Below are 23,987 nucleotides of genomic sequence, written 5' to 3'. Positions count from 1 at the left end.
ACCCAAGGTTGATATAAAATTAAATGACTTCATAAAAAGGGTCTTCAAGACAAACATCAAATACTACAAGATACACAGTGAAGTCTTAGGATTCTGCAGCATAAAAGGAGGGGTATTTGCAAAAGGCTCCCCAGAGAGTGATGTGTGAAGGGAGTGGGGCCTCTGGAGGACCACCAGCATAGTTAGGTCAAGCCTCTCCTCTGGATCACCTTGCTCTCCATCAGAGCTGCTTCCTCTACCATCTATAGAAAAATCTGTGATCTCACTAGGCTGAGGTTAGCTTTTGTGAGTAGCTCTTTAAGTGCCACATGAAGAGAGGCTTTTAATGTAAGGAGCTGCGCTTCTAATCCCACGTAAGTGCCAATTTCCAAAGACACGGGGGCTGTAACTGTCCTGAATTAGATGCAGTGCCTACTAGAGAGGTAGTGTTTGTGTGTGCGTATATCAGTACTGAGTGGCTACTGCTGGATACCGGCCTGGATTTGGGAGTTGGTTGATAAACAGCTTTGTGACAGCCCGTTTGATATTTGTGACGCTAATAGCTTGAAAGAGCACTCGGTAGGTAGAGAACCGCTGTGCGAAATTAGTCAGGCACCAATCTGCTCACAGCTCTGTGCTCATAGTGGGCTGCAAACTTGAGCCAGACGGTTTGTGAGCTCTCCTGTAGGCATCCAGACAAGCCTGTTCCGAGATGACATTTGCTTCTCCACAGATATGTCACGGATCATTTTTCACAGCCCTGTTGAAGTGGCTTATTTATTATCATCTGTTCTGGTGTTACATCCTGGACATGGGAGAACTGTTTACTGTATCGCGGTGCCAGGAATTCCTTGTTACTGTGCAATCTGACTCCAGGATAGTGCTCAGGATGAGGCCAGTGCTTTCCTCAAGGCTGACTCTGCTGAAGTTGGAAATGACGAGGCGAATCTGAGGTGTTACAGCAGAAGTTGGCTGTTTGGTACATAAGTGACCTCTAAGTGAAGAGCTACCGCATTCATTGCTATTCCACTTGCCCTAGCTGTAGACCTCAAATCCATATTTGAAGTCATCAGAACAAATTGGTCTTGGATTTCAGCAACCCTGTTGTTAGCCCACACTTTGCAAGAGCAGTGGTTCTTAGCTGGTCCTGTGAAGCTGTGCTGCCTTAAACGGTTAACGTTATAAGGCATTGGGGTAGACCACTGTGAATTCAGAAAGCTGACAGTGATCCATGAACAAAATGGTAGGGAATTACTGCCACTGCTGCTCTAGAGCATGAAGTTTCCAGTGTTACTTTAGGAAAATAAGCTAATCTGTTTCAGGAATGGCAGCAGAACCCGGCTGCTGTGTTTTTACTGAATCATTTTTACAGTTGTATTTCTTTACTCTGTATCAAAATAACTTTCACAGTGAGTGAATGTTGTAAAACCGCATTTTCAGGAGAGTCACTCACCTTTTCTGAGTCTGCTCTTCTGATTGGATTTGTGTTGCTATGCTAGAATAATATTTCCCCAAATCTGTATCAGTATGTATGATCAATTAAATTAATGGCTAAAATCTGTCATCCAAGATGACTCTCTGTTGTTATTAGGAGGGAATCAGATCGATTTTCGTTGGAACCAGGCTAGTGCAAAATGTCAATTACCACGGGGAAAGTATCCTGCTGTATACGCTGCAGAAAATGAAGCTGAGTCCACTTAAGATCAGTGTATATAGGTTTTAAAGTGCCCCAGCGTACTTTTGTTTCTAATTGTTTTTGTTATCTGTATCAGAGTAGCACTGGGAAGCTCCAAACAGTGGCATGACCCCATTGTGTCTTGCACAAACACTCACTTCCAATTGAAAGAGTCTGATTGAAAAAGGAGATAAAAGCAGTCTTTTCTCCAGTCTTACTGGAGGTAGGACAGATGGATCGCTGAGATTGCGTGGAAGGGAACTAATGCTTCTTGTGCTGACAGTTACAGCCATTTCACCTTTCTGCTTCCCCTTCTGGGCCCAATATCACCCAGTTTAGGAATGGGCAACAGCAGAGGCTTTCCTGGCAGAGCAATCAGTGGTGGGGTAAGAGCAAGAATTCCTTTATCAAGCTAGAATAAGTTATCTGGGTCTTGAAGCAATGAAGTGACATAAAGTATTAAAAAATAGTCTGAAGATAACTTTAAAGGAAGTGTTATCACTTAGTGAGTACATTGCTTTGCCAGCTAGTGTAAGTCCAAATACTATCATTGCTAGCAATTATTTTTTAAGAAACTGTAGCATAAATGGAAAATTTTTGGAAGATGTTGGGACTTTGTTTTTCTGAAAGAAAATGGAGCCTTGTTACTAAGCTAGAGCTTGAAAAGTGGCTAGAAAGAAAACTAAAACAAATTAGTCTTTTATAATCCAACAGAATACAAAAGTAAACATAAAACAATGATAAAAAAAGTGAACCCAGATTTACATTTCCTTTATTATAATTTAGGAGCCATAAGTAACAAAGGAAAGTCATTTTGTTTATTTTGTGGAGTTTGTTGGATTAGCAGTGTCCTTTGAGAATACTGTACCTCAGGCAACGGAGTACAGGATTTTCCAAAACGTGTTTAAATATTCTTATTTCTAGAGTATGACTAAAACAGGAAAATTATAACACACAGTGCTCCACATTCTAGCATAATGTTTTAATTTGCTGAACGCGAGTGAGGATTCGTTTAAAAATCTGATGTCTGCTGTCCCCATCCTTTCTCCTAAACACGCCTGGTTACCTGATTGAGAGCTGCTGTGGTTAGGTGGGGGTGTATGTGTCAGTGTTGGTCAGTCAGGTGCTTTGCATTACCCTTTGCTGTCACTGAAAGTAGCTGATGCATCAGAGCTGTTCTGGGTCTATAGGTGTATAACCAGCAGTGTTGGCCTCTGGGTTGTTAATAGAGGCAAAATGTGTTTATTCTGTTAGGCATACTTCCTAATGAAAAAAAGGCATTACGCATTAGAACAAACTATATAAATTATTAATCTCTCCTTCCACATGATGTGACCAATCTTTTATGAACTCATGGTCTATTGTAACCTAATTTGATAGGGGACTGGTATGTATTAAGAGTCTGTGAAGTTCTCAGAAGGAAATGCCTGGGTAGGAGTGAGAAATGGCTGAGGTTTGCAGGCTGCAGAATCCAGAACCTGGTCCTTGTTAGACACCGCAGTTTCTAGGCCGGAACAAAACCCTGAGACAGGTGCTGATAGGATCTGCTGCTCACGAAGCTCCTTCTCTGCAAGGAAGAGAAAAAGCACTTATTACTCCAGACAGACTGTTTCTGCTCAGGGCTGTAAATTATTTTGTATTTTTGAAGTAGATACTGCTTTGTCTGAGGGAGAAAGCCTAGGACTTTTATTTGTATCCTGCAGCACGACAGTCCTTGGGGCATCAATGCCAACATTAAAAGCCTACTGTCTACATTCCCTGTTTTCCTTCTGCTTCTTTCCATCCCCCTGTCCCAGTTGCATCATTCTTTCTTCCCATAAGTTCCAGCTTCATCACCCATCCAGCCTCTTCCATTCAGCTGGTCTTGTTTTCTGCCACGTTTGCAGGTTGAATCAGCACACAGATGGAAGCAGACAGCTCCCTGCTCCTCAGTTTCATGGAAGCAGACCCCAGTTGCTGTCTTGGTAAAAGATTGGGTGCTGTCAGGACCCTCCTCTGGCCTACAGCCACCTTCTGGGAATGGGAAGCAGAAACAAGCCATTGGGTGTGTAGGAGGGCCTGACTGCAGCTGTGTCTCCTGCTCAGTTTGAAAAGCTTGCTACCAAGCAAAAGTAAAAGTAGTACTTTCATCCCTTCCTGCTTTTCTTTCTGTGACAATTGTTAGAGTGCTGCATTGTAGGGAGCAAGCTGAAAACTGAGTTGGCAGAAAATCCTCAGCTCCTCCCCACCTTCCAAAATGTTACAGGCACTACCTACAGTACTGACAACATTGGCTGTGCTGCCATCAGGAAAAAAAGCAGTAAGAGATACAGCAAAAGCAAACTGGGTTACTGTGTGCTCTGTGGCTCACAGCCAAAAAAGCATCTCAGCACTGGTTATAAGATGCTGAATTAAGTAACAGTGTTGTCTGCTGTGACCATGAAGTGATTCTCATTTCATTACACAAAACCCAAATGTATACATTTTGTTGTTTGTGTACATGGTCTTGGCAAACCAGAAAACATTTTGTTTAAACCTGTTACTTGCAGATAGGATAGTTTTAAGTAATTTCCTTTGTGCAGTAAATTGCAATACCTTTCTCTTACATTCAGGGAGCAATATACTGCTTGTGGCTAATTTTAACATCTCTGTGTTCCTGTGCACAGGAAACTAAAAGATTCTGCTTTCTTGGCAGGAAACGGAGTTCAAATCCTATTAAATTTAAGTCAGTATGGTGATTTCTTTTGCAATGAGACAAGTGTCAAGAGAAAACAATTGTACAAAGTTCACACCTAAGGCAAAGAAAAAGATTATCTGTTAAAGAGTCTGACTAGCTTAGGGACTGTGGTCTCATTTTCAAAAGGAATGAATTTCCTGCATGTCCAACAAAGTGTGGGCACCTTAAAGGGAGGTCTTGTACGGTACAGCTCATAGAAGCTTAGGATGAGTCTAGAGCTGCTATTAAACCCTTCACTTTCCTACATAGGGAGTACCAAAGCTGTCGGCTAGAGCTGCAGCCCTACCTTCCTGCAAGCTCTTGGACAAGGTACAGTGACAGAGCCGAGCCCAGCCTCCACATCAGGAGCTCATGCAGCTTGTCTTTTGTCTTTTTCTGACATTAGTTTTGAGCAAGAGTGTTCTCACAGTTCTGCCTCAAGCTCGTGCTTACTTCATAGGGCAGGGAAGTGTCACAAATTAATATTGATGGAAATGGGGGTGAGGGAGTACAAATTCTCATGTCATATCTGTTTGCTCTGGCACTGTGTTATTTGACTTAATTTTCCCTGTTTCTGTTTTGCAAAGATATTTTCTGTCCTTTGACTCTCTGCTTTTCTAGTTGGTCCACCTTTGCTAAATATCCATATTAATTCAATCAACAAGTAGACCATTAAATAAGGAATCCTGCAGTTTGGATACAAAACTCTGATTCATACAGGAAGTGTTCTTTTCTTTGTTTTAATGAAAACAGGCTCAGCAGCTCACAGACAAAAAAAAAAAAAAAAATATCCAACAACAACAAAAAAAAAAACACATGGAAAATGTGTGCAATCTGTTTGTGCTTCAGCATTGAGGAAAATGTTTATATTGTGCCATGGCTAATACAAATTAAATTATTGTTAAATTCCCAAATGATTTTTTTTGTTGTTTCAAAGCAGGATAGGCCCATGCCCTTTTTTATTTGTAGAACCAAGCAGAAAACAGAAAATGGTCTTACTGAAATGATTTGTTGCTTTGGTTTACAACCATGAAAGGGAATGGCATTTCCAGGGCCGTATGTGTCCCTCGCTGTGGGCAGCACACATTTCTATGGTTAGGATGTAAGATTATTCCTAGAAAAAATGTCTTCTAGCACTGAACAGTCCGGCTTTTATGTCCTGAAAGTGGCTAATGTGTGCCTACAATAAACTTAACTTTTCCAAAAGCAGATAATCATAAGCATACTTCATTGCATTTCCACAGAACCTCCCGCTCTCTTTTCCTTAAAGCTTCTGAAATTTACATCAAATTTATGAATGAGCAGAATGTGAATGGTACACAATTTAGCATAAGGACAGTCTGTCTGTACTGCTTTGAAAGCCACCAGTCTTAAAAGATTGGCACTTTTCAGATGTAAAATATTGACAGAGGTTTAAACATTCATGCCCTACTTTTCCCCCTTTTGGTTTGTGGATCCCAGATTCAATTATGCTTCTTATGTAAAATTGCTTTTTAAATTCAGAAGTTCAAGTACCATTTATCTGAGCTGTCTGGTTTCTTTTCAGGAAGGACGGGTACATTTCCAAAGTGCTGTTTTTGTCTTCTAACTACTAGATTCACCTGAGGCTTTGGAAGCAAATTTTTTTTTTTATACCAGTTCTAATATAAAAAAATGGAGGAAATCCCATAATCAAGAACTGAATAATCTAGGCTCCTTATTTTTCCTATTTCTGCCGTCCATCTGCACTGTTGATAATATGGGAAATTAAAATACCCTTATTTTAAAAAGGCATATAGAGACCAAGCTGAAAGTCCAGGTGGCTTTTAGATAAATTAAAGAATTGAAAAAAACCATGAAGAAATCCTGCTTTGTACAAGGAGGTCCATCCCTGCCTGCAAGCCCAACGGGGAAAATAAGTAACCTAAAAAGGTTAATAATAATAACCTAGAAAGGTGTGTGTGCTATAAACTTTACTTGTGGACTTGTTTTCTGTTTCAGTTTGTTTGTTTTTGTTCATTACCTGACTCTCTTTCTTACTCTTCAGGCACAACAATCAAAATTTCCTTTTCCAATAGTGATGCTGAAATTTTCCACTGGTCACTGGTCTTCTTAAGAAAAATTAGTTACTCAAATATTTGTTTCGTGGGAAATCAGTGCATTAAACTTTTGGGGTTTCAAATAGTGTTTGGGAAATATGTCCTGTAGTTATTGGGATATATATGTATTTAATTTCATTATGAAAAGAAAAGTAGTAACTCTCGAGCATGCAGGATTTTATGAGATAATAACTTGAGAAATTAACTTAATCTTCATTGTAATGAGGAATAGTTTAAAAGCAGTAAGTAAGGGATGAGCATACAGATTAAGCAACTTCATGGAAAATATGGAAGGATTACAGTTTTAGCTCTTTATTAGCTACTGTACATATGGAACTAAGAAATAGACTGCAAAGCACATGGGCTAGTGAATCCAATCCTTGATTCTGACCTGCACTTCTCAAAACAATGTACTCTTTGTCTTAGAAAAACCTCTGCCTTTGCAGGTTGCACTGGAATATATATGTTTCCTTACTTGCAAAGCTGAAACCATGAGTTATATTCAGGATTTTCTTCATTTTTTAATTTCATTCTAGTTTTCTAGACGTTTCAAACTTGCCTTTATGTGTTTATTAAGAAATGTATTGAAAATATGTGTCATCTCTCTTTAATATTTTTCACTTTAACTTTTAAGAAAACTTTATTATTCTTGCTGATATGATTCTTGTTAGATCTTTCTTTTTTCTTTCTTTCTTTTTTCTGGACTCAGAGAGTCTTTTATAAAATGAGAGGGAAGTTGTTTTGTTTTCTTCTCTCTTTCTCTGTCTATTCCCTCCCTTGGAATTCGGGTAGCAGAACCAAGATTTTTGTCTCTATAATAATATATTGTCAACAATGACAAGAGGTGTAATTACCTTCGTAATCAGATTATATCATGAATCATAATCTCTCAAATGTTTAATTCCATTGGCTGTGAGTCCAGACAGCTACCCAGAACTGCCAAGTACATCAGTGTTTGCAGGTCTGTTATTTGTTTCCATAAACTCAAGTACAAGTAACTTGTAAAAAATTTGAGTCTCCTGTTCAGGTTTTAAATAACCATCTTTCTGTAGCAAAGATTCAGTTGCTCTAAAATCATCACATGTGCGCATATCAACCATGGATTTCAATAGGGAAGGATATTTATTTTTTTTTAATTTGGTATGTGTTAAATTCTTTCTATATGCAAGGTGAAAAGTACTGCTGCTTAGAAGCCAAGGGAGCATGAGAGAACACAGTACTGGATTTGTCTGGACCAGACTGGGCACACTGGATAAAGCCTAATGAATTAAACAGGCTTTTGAAAAATCACTGGTATTTTAAATAGCACCTTTGGACTTGTTCAATTGCTCCAGAGACTTAAAATGATGTAGTAGGTAACTGTCAGGGACTTTAGGTTAGGAATAAGGGTCACATCTTGGTGCCATGGAAATGAACAACAGAAGTCCCACGGATCTCAGGAAGGGGCTGTAATTTAACCCAGCATTCCACTTTTTCCTCTTGCCAAAGCAGACACTAAAACACAAAGTGATTGCTAGAGAGAGCAAAGGAGAAGCGAGAATTTTCCATGCAAACAGACATTAATCAAACAAGCCATTTTATTAAGAAAGACATAATAAAGAGGGCTTACTCACAGTTAAGGGAATTTTTATGTCCCAGAGTTTTTCCAGCTTTGCCAGATGCCAAGTTGAAAACAAGGTAGGAGGAGGAAGACGACGACCATAGAAAGAAATGTCTTGCCTACTCTTGAGACTGTGCGGAGAATCAAGCATCTCAAGTTCATGAAATAGTTTTAAAGTACACATCCAAAGGGAAACATTAGAAAAAAGTCCAGAACTGTAACAAAAGCATAAGTGAACCCAGATCAATGGAAAGTTTGCTGTGATTCTGACAAGGCTTAATTTGCCAAAATCGTATTTGTACTGCAGTAGATTCCCTATATCCCCACAGTGCAGATGTCTTCAGGAGTAGGAGGAATGCTCCTCCCATTCCAGTTTCCTAGAAATGATGAAAGCTTAGAGATTTCTAAATGCAGCATTATTTTTTTCCCACCAGCAGACCTATTTCTCAATTGGAATTTTTCATTTCTCTTTCTATGTGAAAGTCTTTTACAATTCCTTGCCACTGGGGGCAATCTAATACAGATATTGATGCGACCAGCACTTGTTCTTTACAACCAGAGTCCTGTGGAGTTCATTATAGTTTAACTATTTAACTTAAAAAAAAAATACGGTAAGACCAGATTAAAAAAAAAAAAATGGCATCCACTCTGTTTCACTAGAAAATGAGAAGATATTTATCTCTGAGTAAGAAGGAAAGATGATAGCAACTTTAAGATTTAAATTGATCCAAGTATATGATGCTAAGGATCCTAAATGGTTTCAAATTGCGGAAGATTATCTTGTAATTTGTATATATTGCTTCTGTAGGCTGCTGAGGAAGCTAATTGCGATACATCCTGTGGTTAAGTTATCATCTTTCTCAATGACTGAAGATCATAATTTTATCTTTAGGTGAGTTTAATGCTACCCGTCTGTTACGTTCATTTGTATGCTGGAGCAGTGCTGACAAGCCTCCTGTTGTTCCATGTAGCATTTGTGTCAGCCAACCAGGTTAGTGGAAGATTCACTTCTATGAAATTACAACACAGGAAACAAGCTCAGCCCCCAGAGAGCAGCTTTCCTTTTTTCTGAGCGTGGCCGGCGAATAGCAGCTGTGGCTGGAAACAGGCTCTCAGGTTGTGTTCACATAGGTCCTGACTGACCTGGCTGCTCGTCTGCAAATAACAAAGTGTGTGATATCAAAGCAGATGGAGATGAGAGATACCGTCACTGGGGAAAACTGGCTGTTGTGTTGAACAGCGTTCACCTTGCTGCATGATGACTGCATAAGAGCAGCCTACAGAGGACAGTAGCTGAGAAAATGTGAGAGCTGAACCACTCTTTTTGACCTCACCTCAGCAGCACAAACACTGACCACGGGAGGAAGAGTTGCACACATCGGCTTTGTTCCAGTGTTGTATTTTATTCTTTATCTAGCATAATAGATACAGACCAGATCAGAGAAGCTGCCAGGGAAACATGAGCAGAAAGGTAAATGAAACACTGGATGGGTTTCTTAGTTTTCAAATGATCTTTGATACCGTAGCATGAAAAAGGGGGGGCCCTGTGAAAGACTGCACCAATTCTGGACATGTTGTGTCCAGCTGGATGGCTGTGGAATTGTGGTAGAGGACAGTAGGTTCTTCTGCTGCTGTATCCTCTTTTTCTTTTCAAGTGCTGTCAGAGCTCTACAATAGCATAAATTTGGATCTTCTGCATGTGAGACTCTTTTCTTAGCTTGCTAAAGTGAAAAGTGGGGAATGACAAAAGGAAGATGTGTGTAACTGTAAAGCAAGGGCAGGAGCAAATGAATTTCAGCTATGTTAAAAAGGCACGTAGGTTTAAGAAAAAAAAGAAGAAAGAGAGAGAGAGAGAGAATAATAATCTAGGTGTGTGTATTGTTGTTTTGGTTTTCTTTTTTGTGCTCACACTTAAGTGTTTTATTTTTGACTAGGCCAAATGAGACAAGGTAATCTTGGGAATTCTGGGATAGGAAGAATACTCTGTAAAGACTGAAGTCTGGGGGAAAAAAAGTGGGATAAAAAGAAGAAAATAGCTTAGCAGCATTGTGTTCAGAATCAGCTTATAGTTGAAGTGAAATTGTCCCCCCCTTTTAATTTGAGTACAGCATCCAGAAATGTTTGGGTTAGTTTGGATTTAGGCCTAATTTTGGGAGACAACTTGGAGATTCATCCAATCTGAAGTTTGTCATTATTCATGCTAATTAAAGAATAGATGTCAGGACTTGTTTCTATTCAGCAACAGAAGATGAGGTGAAGGAAACTCTTCTCGTTGCTCATTTTGAAGTCAATAATTAGATCTGATGTCAGCATGCTTGAGTAAGCATTATATTTAGGGACTAGGGCAGGAACATTGCTGGGCATCAGATTGTAGTGATTGGGATGGATAAGAGGCAGTTTCCAGTGGAAGGTGGCCAAACATTTTGGGCTGCTGGGTGATGAGGTGTAGGCTGGAGATAGATGTGAGATAAGGAGATGGGAAACAACTAAGAGGTGCTAATTCTTGGTATGGTTTCTGGCTAGGCATGGCACCACTGCTGGACAAATCTGTTGATGAGAGTTGTGAACCATCTTGGGAGTAAAGATGTCGGGTAGAAAACTGTCCACACATTTCTTAGCCTTTCAAAAAGTTTAGGTTTTGTGTGAATGCTGATGGTGACTTGGTTGGTTGTAGATGTCAGCAGCAATTCTTGCCTTTTGAAAGTTGAGATTTAAGGCTGTCATATTCTGAAAACGCTCTCTCTGCTAAATAACCTTTAAAAATAACTAACCTTTACAAATGCATATGTGCTAACATCTGTGTGAAAGGCAACTTCCCACACTGACCAGCCCTCCATCTGGCTGCAGGCGGTTTGGGGGAAGTATGAGAGACTGTCAGCCCTCATGGATGGGGTTCAGCTAATGTATGTGGGTGACCCTGCCAGAGGTACATTAGTTTGGCTAAAACTTTGGAAGCTACCTCTGCAGTCTGAGTGTCAAAGTTAATCCTGTAAAAAGGTGTTATCTATAAAAATAGAAATGAGCTATTTCTCAGTGCTGTTCTAGCAGTGTTCAAATCCCGGACTGGTTGAAATAGCTGGAGACAGATTTTAGACTGGTTCAATAGGCCAGCTGAGGTCATGAGTGCCAATTCTGTTCAGCCTACCATGCTGAGCAGTGTTTTTCCTAAACACACAACAGTGTGGATGCCCTGAGAAGTGAGTGGAAGCAATTGCGTTGATTAAAGCAAAGAATCCAAGCATTTATTCAATGAGTTTTTTGCCTCAGTCTTGACTGGCAGCCAGGATTCTCACATCCCTGAACCTGAACTCCGTGTGGGATCTGGGGGAGCAAATTCCCCCCCAACACTGTAAGGGCATAGCAAGTCTGAGACTGACTCGCGAGACTGAATGTGCATGGGGCCAGATGACATGCATCCAAGGATCCTAAGGGAGCTGGCTGGTGTCGTTGCTGAGCTGCTCTCCATCATATTGAGAAGTCATGACTGTCAGGCAAAATGCTCAAGGACTGGACAAAGAGAAGCACTCCCATTTACAAGAAAGGGAAGAAGAACCTGGGAAACCACAGGCTGGTGCACCTCACCTCTGTGCCTGGGAAGGTCATGGAATAGAGCCTCCTGGAAGACACATTAAAGTGCATCAGGGATGAGCAGGTGATTCAGGACAGTCATCAAGGCTTTACCAAGGGAATGTCACCAATCTGTGATGGAGTAACTGCGTTGGTGGTCAAAGGGAAGGTAACTGATGTTATCTACCTGGATTCTGCAAGGCCTCTGACATGGTCCCCCACCATATCGTTATCTCTGAATTGGAGAGATATGGATTTGAAGAGTGGACTATTCAGTGGACAAGGAATTGTTTGGAAGGTTGCAGTCAGAGGGTTGTGGTCAATGGCTCTACATCCTGATGGAGGCCGGTAATGAGCAATTTCCCCTAGGTGTCCACCTTGGGACCAGTACTCTTTAATACATTTATCAGTGACATAGATGATGGGATTGAATGCACCCTCAGCAGGTTTGCTGATGACACCAAGCTGAGTGGTGTGGTTGATACCACACAAGGAAGGGATTCCTTCCAGAAGGACCTTGATAAACTCAAAAGATGGGCTCTTGTAAACCTAATGAGGTTCAACAAAGCAAAGTGCAAGGCTATGCACTTGGGTCATGGTAATCCCAGATATGTATACAAACTGAAAGAACTCCTTGAGAGTAGCCCTGCTGAGAAGGATTTAGGGGTCCTGATTGATGAAAAACTTAAAGTGAGCCAACAGTCTGTGCTTGTAGCCTGGAAGGCAGACAGTATCCTGGGCTGCATCGGGAGAGGGGTGGCCAGCATGGACAGAGAGGGGATTGTCCCCCTCTTTTCTGCCCTTGTGAAGCCCCATCTGGAGTGTTCATGTCTGGAGCTTCCAGTACAGGAGAGATGTGGAGCTTTTGTAAAAGGGTCCAAACCAGAGTAGGGCCGCAAAGATAATTGGAGGGCTGGAGTGCCTCTCCTATGAAGATAGGCAGAAGGAACTGGGCTTGTTCAACCTGGAAAAGTGAAGGCTGCAAGAAGACCTCATTGTGACCTACCAAAATTTAAAGACAGCTAATAAACTTGAGGGAAATCAACGTTTTACACAGGTGGATAGTGATTGGACAAGGGGGAATGGTTTTAAAATAAGGAGGGGAGATTTAGATTAGCCGTCAGGGGAAGTTTTTTCACTGAGAGAGTGGTGAGGTGCTGGAACAGGCTGCTTGGAGAGGTTGTGAATGCCCCATTCCTGGAACTGTTCAAAGCCAGGTTGGATGGAGCCCTGGGCAATCTGATCTAGCAGTTCCCAAACCTGCCTGTGGCTAGGGGGTTGGAACTTCGTGATCCTTGTGATTCTGCTTCACCCAACCCATTCTATGATTACTCAACAGGAAACAAACTGGCCACTGTATCTCCATACCGGTTTGTGAGTGAGGCTTGCTGAGGCTTAGGTCTTGTCATACAACAAATTGGGGCGGCAGGAATTTGCAACTTTTCCATTTTGGAGTGAAAATACTTCTGCCATGGTCTTCTTGCTTATTCCTCTTAGTGAGGAGCATGTTATTAGCTGACCTTTTGGCTACAATCTGCTGTGTAGGTTGTGACATGCCTCGGCGGTGGTTGGAGGGGAAAGAAGCAGTACGATATGTCTTTGACTTTACACCACATGTTTCGGAATGCTGTAGTTCACTCTCACATTTTATAAAATCAATTTCCATTCTGTTGTGGTATTTCACACATTCACATTCTGAATAAGTTAGAGAAAATTCTACAACTTACTAAAATAACTTTAATTTTCCCTATTACATGAAGAAGCCTATCCATACTTTATCTGTTACAGATGGAAAAACTACATATGGAGAAGTCAGATCTATTAATTAGTTTATAAGTACAAAGTCCCCTAAAGAGTGCCACAGATCCATGTGTTATTCTTAAGAGCTGTCTGAAGTACTTGCACTGAATAATTTATTTCAATTTAGCCCTGTTTCTGCTGTTAATTATCTAAGATCAAACTTTGCTTTTTGGGATTTCATTTTATCTTTTACCATTCAGTCCATTGCCTAAATTCATTGAAATGCTCTCTGAACATATTTCAGCCTACCAAGGTAATCAAACCATCAACACTCATTGACTGTTCAATGTTGTCATTAAGGCGTGATAGGATGATAACTAATTTTGTTATTTTTATTCCTTCAATCATTAAATTCTAAGAGAAAGAGGAAAGAGGGAGGAAAGTATGAGAATATCAAAATCAACCTCATGGGAACCCTGGATAGCATTATTATTTAATCTTTGACTCTTTTGAGACCCTACCTAAGGATCTGGCCCTGTTATGCTAGGAAATATCAGCCAACTAGCATCTTCCTAATGACATGGAAATCTTTTACCTTGGAGAAGGTTAGGGTTAGCTACGTGGGACCAGAGAGCTCTGATCCCAAGTTCAGACCTGGTAACTTCTCTTTTCTGAGCTGAGCTGCTTCAGACTCCACTATGGGATACTTTCAGCAGGTAAGGAAAGAAGGGTCATGGCAGTAAGTTGGTAAAGAGTTGGGTTGACAGATCTGAGGTAGAAAAGTGGCTGCAATCTGAAAGATGTATTTTTGGTTGTGGATAATTTTGTGTGAGGCTTTAGCTGGCCTATTTATAAAATAAAACCAGGAAAATATATGGTCTAGATAAGCTTCTGTACAGCAATGTGGCAGGGTAATGTTATGTGCATCCTCATTGATTTACTGTAAATTTTGTCTGCTAAATTATAATTGTTCAACTTCTGTTGATAAAAAATGCTGAAGAAGCATTTTTGGGTGCATCTCCTATTGTGTGGTATAGTTGTGGTAGTATTTATGGAGGAACTATCCAGCAAAACTAAATTAAGCTCTATTAAAATCTATGGCTTTTTACCACTGCATGTTTTATTCTTCTAGCATCACCCTGTTCTTGCCACTTCTACGTTTGGCAACGTACAAACTGTGTTGGACATGGTATTTGAGGGTGTAAGGCCAGATCTGGTGAGCATTTGCAGGCACTTAGGGATAGGCACTCAAGGGCAAAGCAGAGTGACTGATGGGATGGTCAAGAATGATGGTTACAGCTTTAACTGTCAGAAAACCTTTTGAAATCCATGGTTTATCCAAAATAGACAAGAAAAGCAAAAAGAACTGGAGAAAAATGTCCACAACTGTGTGCTACCCAGGGGGCCTCAAAGGAGAAAGAGGCTTTCCAAGAATTAGAGAATCTGAAGCAGTGCTGGACTTTGAACCAGCTCTTACGGTATATTGCTACAAATGCAGAGCACATAAATGATTTTGGACAATGAATGAGGAAAAAGGGTCAAAAATAAAATTCAAGGTAATTCACAGCAGTGTGAAAAAAATATTTGCGGATGTATCCTCTTGGTCATTCCTCTCTGTCAGTAGTATGTTTTGCATATGCAACTCTGTAATAAATGGAAGATTTAAATAGCTATATGTGATGCATTAGTTTATTTAGGTAACTCCCTCCGGTACTATTCATGGAGTTGTGCGTTTTTATATTCTGGGAAGTCAGCAAAATTCTATGTGTTGCTGAACAACTTGAATGTAAGCAAATAAACATGGTGTGGAGCCCCAGTTCTTTTGATTAGGTCAGGCTTTCAAAAAGGTTTTCTGTATGTCTTCATATCTCTTACTGGATGTTATGGCCCTGATTTGGCACTGAGACTTCTGGGCTGCTGCCAGTCCTTGTACACAAAGGCTGCATTGATACACTTGTGATAAGGACTCGGTGAAAGATAAAGGTTATGCTTTGGCCCAATGGCTTGACCTTGTTCTCGCTGAGCCGACAGCAAGAGACTTACTGATTTCAGAGAGAATGGGACTCTGTCATACATTTTCATTCTCGAGTGCTCTGTGCAGGCAGATGGGAGGGACTGCTTGTGGTGATGCCGAGTGCAGTTTGTTGATATACAGGTGCCTGTTCTTGTGAGAATCAGTCCTACTTTTGGCACGGCAGCTTTATGTATCCGTGTTTTATGTGTGAATGCAATGTTTGTCAGGCACTAGTTTGGCAGCTCTCTGTGCACTGAGTGTCTGTCTTGGTGGTGCTGAATTTGAGTTACGTTGTGATGCGTGCCAGTGTATCAGAAGGCAGGTCTGAGACATTGGTGAGTGTTCACCAAGCCTGTTAATCCTCTCAGGCTGTAGCCACACAGTTGAGTTTGGTATTCTCATCACCTAAATTCCTAAATGTACTTCTAAGGCATATTCCCTTTTAACGCAAGCTGCCCAAACATCTGTGGCGAGACTAAAGAAAACATGGAGAAAAAGACCCAAAGATGAATATTTCAGCAGAAACGTGGGAAGGAATGCAATGTAGCTCACGCAAAACCTTCTGTAGTGTATGCCATAAATTAACACAATATAAATTTATACATATTTACACCACATAGACTAAAATATATAAATCCTCAATACTCAGCCTTCTGTAGTAGGTGTAAGCAAGCAGTCCATATGCTTAGCTGATTTCTGGGGAGCTCTAGGGAACAAAATGTATCTTTGTAGAACTCATGATATTAAAGAGATTATAAACTAGGGTAATCAGTGCGTTTCTCAAAATGGGCTGTCTTTTCTGCAAGCTGAAAACCAGCAGTGAACTCTTGATTTGCTATCTAAGGCTAAGGCTTTAATTCTTCAGCCAGGTGCTAAAATACACATGTAACATTTATGTGCGTGAATAGTACTATTGATGTTGAAGGCCTAAAGATCAGTCCATCACTCTTTGGATTTTCCTGGCTTCAGGCTGTATGATTCTGTTTTCCTCTTGAATTTGTGTACTTTCATTACAAAATACAAGCTTGTAACGTCTCATTAAGTAGCAGATGTTTCCCTTTTCACCATTTCACACTTACTATTCTAAACCTCTAACGTGCATCCCTCTTTTGTACAGCTGCACGGTAAAGAATTTGATCTCTAACATTTGTTCTGTTGCTGCTTTTTATAATAAGGACATTTGGTATATTTTTAATGTATGAGATTTTGGGTCAAAATGTCAGGATTCTCTTCCCATCAGTACAGTAGTTTTTAGGTATTAGTGGAATTGCATGATTCATGACCAATCTTTTTTTATTTTTATCTGAAAAGCTAGGAACAATTCCACTTCAGAGAGGTGCTAAGAGAAGGAAGGTGAAATGAAGAGGAAAAGAAAATGGAGGAATTCCTTGTAAGCTTTATGATGAACTGTCCTGCCACATGTTGTTCGGTACAAGGATGATATCAAATTAGGCATCTGATTTGATGCCTGAACGAGGGTCTAGATAGCCTCTGGAGAGGGAAAGAAGCCCTTCCAAAGTGCTGTAAGATTTTCTTGTGCAGCAGGATCAGCACACCTTCTACTTCATTTCATGGTCCTAATCCCCCAGCCATTCACAAATGGCTTCAGAAGTATCTCACTGGGCCCAGCACTTGCAAGCTGCACCACTGAGGTGTTGCCACAAAGAGATGCTTAGCATGGAAGTGTGTAAAGGGATGCTTAGCGTGTAAGTTATCAACACAGAGGGGTGCAGCCAAGGATCTGACAGTAAACATCAAATGGGAACTGAGGTCTTAATATGTGCAAGGAGCAGCAAAGTCTGCCCTTCTTGCACACCATAGCAGTGTAGCTCTTGCAGGCACTTCAGAATTTCTTCTCATCCTGATGGAGGGTAAGGGAGAAGGAGAAAAGGCAAAATCTTTGTTGAATGATGTGGATGATATTGTGAGGAGCACCAGGCAGCTGGAAGCCAAGTATTGATTAAATGCTGGGTATGAGGGAGAGAGGAAGCTCTCCATTCCCTCCATTGCAAAAGGTGTTGGTTGCAGAGCACTAGGAGCTGGTGTCACTTCACGTTACAGCTAATATAATTGGATTGCCCTGCACCATCACCTCACAAGATGTTTATTTTTTCTTTCTTTTTTGTCTGTGCCTAAGAACATACTTATCCTCATTCCGTTACACAGAAACTGTTGGGCCATTTATTATGGCTGTACAGTCCACACAAGCTGAGGTGGCAAAATGTACTCTCCCAGCTTGCAGGATATGGTAACTCATTGGGATGAGGCTGGTGATACAGCGGAAGTGAAAAATCCTGGTTATACAGACCTCTGCCTTCTTCCTTGCTCTTGCTCATTAGCTCATAGAGTACAGAATGTTTCAGCAGGGCTTGGAGAAATGAAGCTTCCAGATGCTTCCTCCCTTTATTGTAGTTGAGAAAAAATGCAAACCAGTTGTTGTTTCTTGAAATGTATGAGCACAGAACTTTGAACTGGTCATTTTAGTTTGTCTTGACATTTTGTGGCACATAAATGCTTTACTGTGAAGGAATCAGCTGGAGGGCTCAGGATACAGTGCGGTCTGATCTTTTGTTCACTTTAGTTCATCGTATCTGGAAATTTATATTGGATCAGCCTCATGCTATCTGAGCAGTCCCAGTGTGAAGTCATCAGCTTTTGATCTCCGGTGGAACTGCTGGCAAAGTTGGCCACAGACATGGAAGTTCTTCTGAGGCAGAGATTTTATCCTAGCCAGTTGGACTAACAAGTTATTTTAACGTCAGTGCTTGAATAAGGTGTCTCTGGTAACTCATTGTAGTCAGAGACTGACTACTAGATCAACTGAGAATGTTTCTTGTACAAGTCACCTTATGAATACAGCAATAGGAGTGGGTAAGTGTGATACACTGTCTAACTGAATGCATCCTCCTTGAAGGAAGGCAAAGAGCAACCACTGAATGCAAGAGAAGACTAATCTGGTGCATCTTCTAAGTGTCTTTATTTAGAAGGAAACAGAAAAAAGGTGTTATCTTTGATGTTACTCCAGAAGTACAAATGGAGTCCCAGTAGAATGAATTTCATTCCTCCAGTCTTGGGATTGGGCTTCCAGCTGGCTAAATACTGAGATACTCAGTCTGAGTGTTCTTCTTTTTGGAACGAATTCCCCTTGGAGTCATTCCCATCTGGCCCCTAAGGAGAATCCAACACACAAGCTCATTCCCATAAATGACCCAGCATTAAGCTCTAAAAGAAAAAAAAAACAGCAGAATTTAGAAACTGTCTCTCCATCTCCTTCCTCCTCTCTGCCACTTCTCATTCCATACCAAAACTCTGTCACCAGTGTTTCAGCATGATTTCTCTGCTACCTGTTAAGATTTGCTGTTCTCTCCTGAGCAAAACACATGAACAGCATGAGTTTACATGGAATTATTTATTTATTTATTTATTTTATTTATTTATTTTTACATTTTTTCTTCAGTTGAGTTCTTCCCCTTTGTTTTACTCTGTACAATTATTACCATGTGATTTAATTGCATTGCCCTTTTGTATCCATCAGTGGAGGCCAAGCATGCTGGAAATGAAAGGCAGCGTGTAGCCTTCTGAAATCTGTAATTGTAGTACTACAGGTGAGCTGCGTAACAGATTATTGTAAATTTTATTCTGAAGTTCTTTGCTGTTCAAATTGGACAACAGCAGGAGAGAGAACAAAAGCTATTTTCTACCTGATGTTCTTGGAAACCTGTTCCCAATTCTTTGTGGAGGACTGCTGCTTTACATGAATATATTAAAATAGGGACATATGAATGACATTGATACTCTGCAGTGGAAATAGCTGCGCCTTTTGTATTCTCCTTCCCATTGCATGAGAGTTATGATAATCTGCTTCTTTCTCTAAATGGAAACCCTCCAGGGAAGTTTTGTGTACTCTAAATAGCATCTCTGTATGATCAGAGGCTTGGCTTCATGTGCATGTAATGCATAATAGATAAAGATATGAGAATGTAAATGCAAATTAAAGGTTATTCAGTCAAGGCAAGCCTTTTCAGTGGCAGGGGGGGCATGTTATGGAAATGCCAAATAATAAAGTATTACTCCTAAAATTTCTGGCAAATCTCCCTGGTTTTTTTTGTTTGTTTGCTTGCTTGCTTGTTTGTCTTTTCCAAAACTTTGTTATAGCTGTGCAGAGCAAATAGGATCTTTCTGATAAGTACCTATGTCTAAACCATTTACCTTCCTTACATGTAAACTCAGCACATAAACACATTAACTTTTCTTTCTCTTTATTGCTTTGAATTTAATATAGCAAGTGATCTCAGTGCTGAAAATATTCTGCCAATAGAGATTAAAAGAATACTTACATCCTCAAAACAGTGCATGAACATTAGTTGATCAAGCCCATTAACAGCATTGGGATACAAGTAAGTAGCATTAAATCTGTTTTCTATACTCAATCTGATGGAGAAAACTGCCCCAGCTTAGCCTCAGTGCAAAGAGATGCCTCTCAGCTTTGATCGTAGCAGGACCAGTGGCTTCTTAGTTGAGTGAGTATACTTGTCTTTCCTGTTTGTCAGAAGATGATCAGAGAATTGCCTTTGGATCGGGGTTGTCTACAAAAAAAAAATCTAATGTGCATGATGCTCTGATGAAAGCTGGTAATACATTAGCGGTGTGGACTAATTCTTTATGTATCTTTATGCTCTGACAATTCTCTTTTTACTGGCAAGAAGATGACCCAAAACTGACTCTCCTACAGAAGTATCTCTGTCATCTTATTGCTACTTCTGTCTTTTTTTTAAAAAAAGGAAGTTTTCTTTTTGTTTCTGTAGGCTATATGACAGAAGCACCAATGACATACTCTCATTACAACATGTTCAGGGCCATATGATTACGGAGAAGTAATAGTCATTCCTTCTGGTAAAGTGAAAAATTTGGTACAGTTATTCAAAAAACAAGTAAAGGGGGAGAGGCTTGGTTGCTATTGTCCTTGAACATTTCTCTCCTGACCCAGTTGACGTTTCAGAGGGAAACAGTGGTTACAGTAAGGAGCCATTTACTATTTCTGGATGAGAGGTTCTGTAATAGAAAAATAAGTCCTTTTATGACCAATTGCAAGGGAACGTGGATCCATTCCTGCAGCAACAGTAGATGGAACCATTTTGTTTAACCCCGAATACATGATACATATTCAGGCAGGTAGTGAACTTGAAAGTATTGCCCACAGATACTGTGTGCCAAGTTTCTGTCATAAGATCCTCAGCCTGGAAAAATGCAAGTCCCAGAATTATGAGTAACCATATATTTGCCCCTAAGTGCCCAGTGGGCTGGCTGAAGAGAGGTATCTAAGTTGCCTTTATTTTTCTCTGTCTTTTAATTTTAATGTTTGTAGTTTACTGAAATAGGATAGCCAGTGCTAGCTGAAACTAGCTAGTGAACTCAACATATATTTGCAAATACTTTGGAATAATAAAAGCTGTATTCATTGGTGAATTTGCTACTTGCTGAATTCCCTTTCCTAATTCAAATCCCAGCTCACTTTATGGGTATTTTTTTGCACAATAATATTTTGCCTTCTGTCAAAGCAGTTTAGAAATGAAGGACAGAATCCAGAATGGCAAGTAAAGCTCTTTGTAGATACAGAACATATTGCCAACACATTTAGGAGTCCAAATTCTGCTCGCAGCCACAGTTCTTCCTGTCCTCTTTAGGACTCCAGGACTTTCGCAACTTAGAGAGGAATTTGCCAGTGAACGACCACCTCAGCCACCTTAGCCATCCCCAGGATACAACAGATTTAAGCACAGAAATTGTCTTTGCAGAAAACCAAGAGCAGACAAATGACTGCTAGCTGGATTTGCTGTTCAAAGTGTCAGATGAGTAAGTAGGGTAAGTTCCAGTTAAGAAGCTCTTTAGCCCCTGAACAGTCGTGAATGATGAAGTCAATTATGGAACAAGGCTTTATTCATGTGGGTGTAATCGTCTTGTTCTTATATCAGTTTTGAAGGTGGAACTTCAGCTTCTAGGTCTTGTTATAAGTTTTCCAAAGAAGCTACCACTCTAAGCTACTGCCAGTTTTTCTATTGTGTGCATATATAAAAATCTCATTTTGAATCTCGATAAGCTCTTGGCTTTAATAATGGCTCGAGACTGCGAGTTTCATAGCTTATTTATCATGCACTGAATAAATAAAAAATCCTTTTGTTGTTGGTAAATTCACTGCCTTTCAGTTTCCTTGAGCATCAGCTTGGTTTGTATTGTCTGAGGAGATAAAGGGGAACACCTCACTTAACCTCTCAACATCATTCTGCACTCCCTTTTTAAGTAATTTTCATATGCCTGTAATAGTGTGTACTTTTTATAAACGCTACCTTTTAAGAGAAAATAATGCCATCTTTTAGTATCCATATAATGAACTATTCTGTTACATTCCACTGCCTAATAGCATTGTGGTTTTTCCACTGAAGGATGCCTGATTCGATCGTTCTGACAAACTGCTGTTTTCTTGTAGCAAAATTGTTCAACATAGTGTTTTTACTGTTTTGTCAATAAGCAGAGGAAATAAAAACCTTATGGGATTTGAACAAGAACATTCACACTCCGTATGTGAGCAGCGTTTGGAGTGTGGTGGGGAAGCAGAGTATAGTATGCAACCTGTTTACTGAAGTGCATGCCAGCTAAGTGAGATTTTCTTCTCATTTGCTAGGATCTTACTTTGGGCCCATTTGCTCTCTCCTTTTTTTTGCAACCAATCCCAGTTATTCCCCTCCCCCCAGTATCTGATGTTAGCAGCTTTTTCCCTTATTTGCTTATTTCTATGAGGAATTGCTAGTTTTGGACTCACTCTTTTTCTTTTAAAGCCTTCAGCCTAACAGTGGAATCACAAGATGAAACTGTGCAGTACGTGCTGTAGCAAAATGTTTCTGGGAAGAACTGCAGTGCCTTGGAGCATGGTCAGGCAACTGGGAGCTCAGCAGAAGGGAAGAAGTGGATCTCTGAGCAGAGAACTAGGGATAGTTCTCAATTTAGGCCATGTCTACAACTGATCTTCAGTTTTTTGATGATGAATTAATGAATGGTATAAAAGCCTGGACCGAGTGGAACTTTTTGTTGTTTTTTTTTCTAATTGTATGAGGCAAAGATTGAATGCCGTAAATTTGAATTCAAGCAGATCAGTCCTATATAATACCCATTAAACTTGTGGAATACATTGCCACGAGTCATCTACAGATGCTTCTAAGGGAAAAAAAAATCACCCAGAACTGCTTTAAGTAAGACTTAAAATGTGTCAGAGGACAGTGAGCTGAAAGTGGAGGAAGTCCTTCACTGATGGGCTGCTGTTTGTGAGCTGACCACTTAGGTAGTGTTGTCTGCTGGTCTCTGGTGCTTGTTAGAAGCACCCTGAATTAAATGAACATTATGCCAGTTCTCTGACATTGTGTTGCAGTTCCTGTGCTTGCTACCAGTAGTGAGTTTAAACAGGTTCAAATTATGTTGGTTAGCCTGTTTTGATGTCTGTGTTGCCTATGTGGTGAGGCCAACACATCTCCACCCACCTATTAAGGAATATGCTGATTAACTCCTGTTAAACATCTAAATATGGCTCCATAGTCAGACAGATAGTGACAGCCAGTGGCCCTGTGGAACATAAATGGTTTCTCACTATAATTGATACTCTCCGCTGCTGAAAACGCTTCTTACTTTTTCGGACTTCCACTCACTTAACTCCCTCAGGCGGTTGTTTACAGAACTGAAGTGCAACTAAGAGTTCAAACAGGGTAGCCTTAAAAGCTGCCTTAATGACATCTATAGAAAAATCATCTAACTCGGCTTTCATCTTCAGACAGAAGGTCAGAGTTCATGGATTTTGTCGTTAGGCAGCTTCCATTTCAACCTCCTTCTCCCTCTCCACCATCTAGCCAGTGGGTTAAAAAGGCTTCTTAAAATAACCAGTTTCTTTCTCGATGCATCTGGAGCCTCAAATACTCTGGGGATCAAGAAAAACGCAAAAACAATGTTTCAGCTCTCTTAGTTCCAGATGGACCTGTTTTCTAACGTTATTTATTTCAACTTCACAAATGGAACAGATCCTATTTCAGAGCAGTATTTGTGTTCAGCTTTGGGAAGGACAGTCGGAGCTTGGAGTTAACATGGTGCCATTAGGAATCTTCTGGGCTGGGTCCAGATGAGCACATCACAGGCTCTCTCATAGCTATTGGAAGGTGGGTTGTGTTCTGGGTTGCCTCTCTTTGACTGGGAGAAGTGTGTGTAAGGTTGTGAGCTGGAAGGGGGGAAGTTCGTAGCATGTACCTCTTCCTTCTTTCACCCAGGTCACGAAAATTAATATAGCCAGGCCAGAGTGGTTATTATTCTGGCCAGAATTTGTGCATGGGAATCTTGGGTCATTACATTTCTTTGGTGATCTCATGGAAAAACTTCCAATCAACTCTATCTCTAAGGATCCCTGTAGAGTCCCTAGATTTTCCATGTGTAGCAAACCAACTCTAAATCACACCTCTGGGTCCCAGTACCATTCCCTCTGCTTTATGCTTCCTTCATGCACTCAGTTTTTAATATCTGTTAAGACTCTAAATTCAACTATCATTGCTATAACTGCGAAAAAGTATGTGGAGCTTTTTTGTGACAAACCTGTGCTGCTGTATGAA

At 40.4% G+C, this 23,987-nt stretch overlaps 2 long non-coding RNA genes across 3 annotated transcripts in view; one reads left to right on the top strand and one right to left on the bottom strand.

Annotated features, from left to right (window-relative positions):
* The window catches only part of LOC104910097, a 122,454-nt gene that overhangs the window by 48,426 nt on the left and 50,041 nt on the right, over positions 1 to 23,987 (top strand). The gene's annotated exons all lie outside the window — the stretch shown is intronic.
* LOC109366582 lies at positions 2,581 to 8,527 on the bottom strand. Its single transcript, XR_002112959.2, has 2 exons — positions 8,041 to 8,527; positions 2,581 to 3,221 (listed from the first exon to the last, which is right to left on the bottom strand). It is a non-coding gene; the product is annotated as an uncharacterized LOC109366582 (long non-coding RNA).

Source organism: Meleagris gallopavo, chromosome 3 (genome assembly GCF_000146605.3).
Source record: "Meleagris gallopavo isolate NT-WF06-2002-E0010 breed Aviagen turkey brand Nicholas breeding stock chromosome 3, Turkey_5.1, whole genome shotgun sequence".
Lineage (NCBI taxonomy): Eukaryota > Metazoa > Chordata > Aves > Galliformes > Phasianidae > Meleagris > Meleagris gallopavo.
Note: the sequence above shows the minus strand (reverse complement) of the source record. Positions and strands in the feature narration are given on the sequence as shown.